We start from the raw sequence: 6,000 nt of genomic DNA on the forward strand, positions 1-6,000 counted from the left end.
TGAGCCAGCAATGTGCCTTGGTGGCCAAGAAGGCCAATGGCATCCTGGCCTGCATTAGGAATTGTGTGACCAGCAAGAACAGGGAGGTCATCCTTCCCCTGTTCTTGGCACTGGTGAGGCCGCATCTTGAGTGCTGTGTCCAGTTCTGGCCCCTCAGTTTGGGAAGGATATTGAGATGCTTGAGCATGTCCAGAGGAGGCAACAAGGCTGGAGAGGGTCTGGGAACACAAACCCCATGAGCAATGTTTGAAGGGGCTGGGGTTGTTTAGCCTGGAGAAGAGGAGGCTTAGAGGTGACCTTATTGCTCTCTACAACTTCCTGAAGGGAGGTTGTAGACAGGTGGGGGTCGGTCTCTTCCACCGGGCAGCACTGACAGAGCAAGAGGACACAGCCTCAAGCTACATCAGGGGTGGTATAGGTTGGATATTAAGAAAAATTTTTTACTGAAAGAATAATCAAGTACTGGAATTGTCTTCCCAGGGAGGTGGTAGAATCACGATCTCTGGCTGTGTTTAAAAAAAGACTGGATGTGGCACTTGGTGCTATAGTCTAGTTGAGGTGTTAGGGCATGGGTTGGACTTGATGATCTTAGAGGTCTCTTCCAACCTCATTATCCTGTGATTCTATGATGTGCCTTGGAGCATAAAGGGCAGAAAGATGCACTGGTTGTTCTAGCCATGCCAAAAATCAAGGGGGTGTCTGAGTGGAAGTCTCTAATATCACCTAAGAACTCTGAATCCTTGGATGTCTTCTTCTGGGATACCAGAGAATCAGTGTCATTCATGAGGCCCATCCATAACTGAGCAGATGGTTATGGCTGTGTAGTGTCAGGGCCAGCCCTCTCAAAGGTTTCTCTGTTCACATTTCCTAGAGTCATGACAAAAATGTTGAGCATCCAAGCTGTGATAACTTCTAAACTGGTTACTCTCAAGCTCCTCTGATATTCTCTGCTCTAGTGATCTCCTAAGGTGCAAATAGACCTAAATCAGAGACAGGATCTCAGCTTTCTCTCATGTCATACAAATTGAGAACTGCAAACAACAGTGAATAGCCCTGTTTTCTGTGAAAGCAAGATGTGTAGAATATCAGCTGAAGGAACTGTGTTTCTATATATGTGAGAGATCCTTGCTTATCTCTGGGTTTCTCTAATTAAGAATACCTGCTGCACTTTCCTTAGAAAAGTCTACCTTCCTTTATTCTGTTCTTGCACAAAATGTTTAAAATAGTAGGCTAAATACTTTATTATTAATTCATGTGCAGGTTAGAGGCAGGACCATATCTGGCTGGGTCTTTTGGCATCTTGTAGTATGCTGTGGATATTTTGTTTGGATGGAAGGGATGTCCTTATTTGCATGTCTCAAAGTACTTGTCAGCGTGTTTCCAATACAGTCAAACTCTCATAAAACACAATAGTATTCATGCACAGCTGTTGCTTCCAAAATAAACAATTGATTTTTCTGCTTTGCCATCAATTTCTGGGGAAGCAGGCACTTCTGGGAGATGTCTAACAAAGCTGTAGCCAGGAGGATTTTTGTCATTGCAATGTGCTAGACAGATGTAGCAATTTTTAATCTAGACAAATGTAGCAACTGAGTGGGTCTTCCCTGTTCCCACAGCTGGACTGTCTGAATTCGCATCCTCTCTTGCTACCAGCTCTTCATGAAAACCCATCTTGTCGATGTGCCCAAAGCTTGAGTTCTGAGTATTTGTGGTAAGAGATGGCCAGAGTTGGGCCTTCAGAAATGACTAAACTTGAGGTGAAAACCACACAGAAACTTTGATTTGGCAAGGCAGGACTCCTTCTCCAAATTGTCTTTGCTTATTGGTAAAAAGAGCTGATGCATTCAATAGGAACTTGAGCTGACTGATCCTCGATAGGAATGTGACAATTACCTACTTCTTACCCAATCTGCATCTCGTAACTTCTGCTGGAGCAGTGGGGAGGAGTGTTGGGTGAGACTTCTGTGCCACCTACTGCATCCCTAACTCTCAAAGGAAAAGGGATGTGATGTCGTCAGATGGGAAAGTACTGAGTGCTAATTGATTAATTATGGCATTGTGGATATTTTACAGGCGGCTGCCAAACATCTTGAGGCCTCATTATAGGGCAGGCAAACAAAGAATTGTGTTTGGATCTTTAGAGCACTATGGAATGGCACTAAACACTACAGCTGCCCTTTCTGAAGACACAAATGTCCATTTGTGAGAATATGTCATGGAACAAGTTGGGGTTTTTTTCTCTCCCATTGCTGACACTTTTGTGGGAAGTTAACTAGTAGTTATTTGATGTGATTTGTCCTGTGCTTTAATGGACAGTTGTTAAACAAAGTAGTAGCTTCTGGGTTCAGTCCAAGGGAGAAATTATTTATAGGAAGCACTCAAGGTATGTGAAGTTTACATGACCTAGTTTTGAAACACTTCCTCAGAGCACTCACAGAAATCTTCTCTAGATGTTAAAATGCTCATCTCATATTTGTGGTTCACAGCTCTTACATTCCTGTCCTGCTACCAGATGGGATTTGAAGAGCCTTGTTAAGTTTGTATCTTTCAATGTCCCAGATTGTGAGGAACTCAAAGCTGACCTCGGTGCTTCTAGGACTGTTTATTTAGAGGACTGAATTAAGACTGTTACATGTTGGCCTTTTTATAATCACTCAAACTGTAAATCATGATTTGAGAGATTGAATTGGCTGCTGAAGGGCAGTGAACACCTCAGAGCAGCTCTGAAACATAACTCAGGTTTCAGAAATTGAAGTAATCCTATTTCTATGCAGTTTTTCAGGGATGTCAAAATGTCTGGGCCTTCTAGCCCCCATTCTGGAGCCACCCAAGATGAAATACTTGCCCTGGCCTAACCTGAGCAAGACATGGGGTATCTCTGATCCACACCTCGCTGGTAGGGAGTCAGTGGTGAGTTTGCCATGATTTGTGTTACCTCCCTGAGCTCTCCTACAGCTGATTCATCCTAGAATCCCTGCATTTTATGGCCTGCAAATGCAAGGTACATTGGAGCTGAAGTTTCCATTTACCCTTGGAGATAATCCTCGACATGAGGGCTATTTCTGAGTGGGAACTTGTTCATGCAACACAGAAGAGTGGGAGAAAATAGGAGCCAAGCTAATAAAACTGTATTTTAACCAAGGCTATCCTAAGTTAGATCCTTCTGTCCCTTCTGAGGTGTGGGGCACATCTGTGGTTGGGCTGAGGCAGGGACACTCTGCCAACCATGTCAAGCCAGCAAAGCTGCACTGACTGGGATCAGCTCGTGCAGGACCCACCTCAACTCTGAATTGAGTTGTTCAGCTTCAGTGAAAGCTGTATTTGGAAAACACCTGTAATAAAATGGCTTCGTTCCGTGACCACCATGAAAATTGTAGCCACAGTGAGGTTCTCAAAAGGTGAAATTGACTGTGTGGAGGATAATCTTTGAGGACAGAAGTTTCCCATGAGGAAATTCAAAGATCCCCTAGACAGGCCTACCATACAACCCTGCTAGCTCTTTAATTAGATGTTTTGCTTTTTGGTTTGAGACTCTGAAGCTTTCTTCCAGGTACTTGTGCAGCTCTGTCCTGGTGTCATAAAAGGAGTTTGTGCTCAGCAAGGCACTGCTGCTTTCCTTGGCTTTAATAGATCCCAACTGTGGGACCAAGCAATGTTTATGGAATTCGGCTTCCCCAGAGTACACTTACTGGATGGATGACAACATTCTAGTACAAATAACACACTCTTTTCTGCTCCATTCCTCTGTGGTGAGTGAAGAAATGGCAGGGGATGTAGTAAAATGTGTTACAGCACAGGGACTTATATGGGTCTGAGGGATGAAATGAAATTCTGACCCCTGACTCTCTAGCTTGGCGTAGTTGTCTTGTAGAGGGGACCGTTCCAGGAAAATCTTTTAGCCCTAAAGCTTTTAATTTCATGACTCTGCTCCCTTTCCCAGCAGAGGATTTAAAAAGTACAAGAGATGCAACACAACATGGGGACCCCAGGGAGCTTTCACGCCCCTCCTCGCATGTTGTTGCAGACTTTTTTGTAAAGAAAAAAATCTTCCTCATCTTAATCAAAGAAATAATTCTGTAAAAGAATATTGATTTTGTTACAGGAGACAGTAGAAGCTCTGACAGATTCTTCTCTATAGACCCTATCACTATGGGCCTTTAGATTCATACAGGGTCATGCTTTGCTTTAAAAAATCTCAGAGAAGTATAAGTACAGTGCTGCCTATAGTCCTGGCAGCTGCCAGAAAAACTTAGCTTGCAGCCTGAGTCTTCAGAAGCATCACTATGGGTGACTGAGTGAGGAGTGTATGGGAGTGAATTAACCATGGAATGGCCCTTGCTGGATCTGTGGTAGAGCTGGAAAAGTGGTGACACTCCTGTCTCCATTTCTTCTTACCTTGTGGGTTTCTCAAATGCTTCTGGGCATCTCCTTTTTTCCCTTCATCACTGCTACTGCTATTTAAAGAAAATGTCATCCTCTGGATAATAAATTGCATTTGGGTAAGAGGAACAACCAAGTTTAAGCTGATCTGCCTCATAAAGGTAGTATATGGAGTTCTGCAGGCTCTTCCCTTTCCTAATGTCAAAATAAATCAGTCCTCTTTGGAGACGCAATGGGAAGGATCTGCTTGGCTCTAGCTCTGATCTCTCTCTGTGCTGACAGCAATCATTGGGGTGGCAAGACTACTTATAACGAAGCTGAAAGCAGTTTTACTTTTACAAAAAATTCTGGTTCAGAACTTAAGCACATGACAAAGTATAACATGGAGTGCTCAAATGTTAGAAGAGAAGCCAGAGTTGGAGATTACACTTAAATGCACTTAGTTGAGAAATGTGTTTGGACTGTACAACTAATAAATTATATTCATAAAGAGATGGGAGGCCAAAAAAAAACTCAAGCAAACAGTAGTCTCCTTAGTCTCATTTAGTGTGCTCTTTTCAGCAGCCTTGCAAGGAAATTATAAGTGGAATAAAATAATATGGAAAATGGCATGTTAACATATGCATGAAGTGGTGTGAGAGGAAAATACATGCAAAACTAAGTTGTAGAAATAATTTAAAAATTAGAACCCTATAGCTTATTACGCATCACAGTTATCTAGATGAATGATTTGCCTGTTTTCTCCATTCTTCCCATTCTGTAATAAAGTTGCATTCTTCAACTACACCAAGCAAAAGCTGGATTGCACCACTCACCAGTGTTCTTTTTTCATAGAACAGAACTGAATTTGGAGTGAAACTTTGGGTATTGGAGTGATGCAATTAATAAGTGCCCTTCAGCACATGGAATTCATGCCCTTGCAATGCTGCAGTAAGACAGCAGCACTTCTCCAGCTCCTGTTAGCACAGGCACCTCTGCTCCACACCTTGTTCTGGGGTTAGGATTTGCCTCAAGGTGTTGAGGTGCTGTTTTAAAAACATGTGAGCAGATGTGAACTGAAATCAATGAATGGAAGTCTCTAAGGCTCAGGCTGCTTTGCAAAATATGACTGCAGGTACATTCACAATGTAGGCACATCCCCAAATGCCCCTGAAAATGATCATTGTTCAGTGAGATACACTCAGTGACGAGTGTTCACAGGTGTGTGTGTATTTAATGCACTGTAGCAGAAAAGTATCTCACTGCTCAGAGGACAGTTTATATGCATTTCCTTTCCTCCCCATATTTCTCTCACCTGTTGAACCAAAGCTCAGTCATGGACATGTCCCAGCACCTGGACTGTCACCCTTGGTGGCTGTTCAGGGATGCTCAGCTTCCAAAGGAGGCAGTTGCTTTGTCCTGAGAGGGAGGGAAGGTTGTAACACAGTTCAGAAAAGGAAAGTGAGAAGGATGTGAAAGACAAACCAGCTAAACTCTTTCAAAAGATTCTGAAGTACTCTTCATAGAAGCATAGAATGATTTGGAAGTGACCCTGAAAGATCATCTTGTTCCAACCCCCCTGCCATGGGCAAGGGCATCTTCTACTAGACCAGGCTGCTCAGAGACACATCCAACCTGGCC

General features: G+C 43.1%; 1 protein-coding gene across 1 annotated transcript in view; it reads right to left on the reverse strand.

Moving 5' to 3' along the window:
- LOC137468205 (V-set domain containing T-cell activation inhibitor 1-like) overlaps nt 1–5,792 on the reverse strand; it is a 31,413-nt gene extending 25,621 nt beyond the window's left edge. The window contains exon 1 of the mRNA XM_068179680.1: nt 5,675–5,792. The gene's annotated coding sequence lies outside the window, so the exon portion shown is untranslated. The remainder of the gene's footprint in view (nt 1–5,674) is intronic.
- Nucleotides 5,793–6,000: the final 208 nt, after the last annotated feature.

This window comes from Anomalospiza imberbis, chromosome 2, assembly GCF_031753505.1.
Source record: "Anomalospiza imberbis isolate Cuckoo-Finch-1a 21T00152 chromosome 2, ASM3175350v1, whole genome shotgun sequence".
Lineage (NCBI taxonomy): Eukaryota > Metazoa > Chordata > Aves > Passeriformes > Viduidae > Anomalospiza > Anomalospiza imberbis.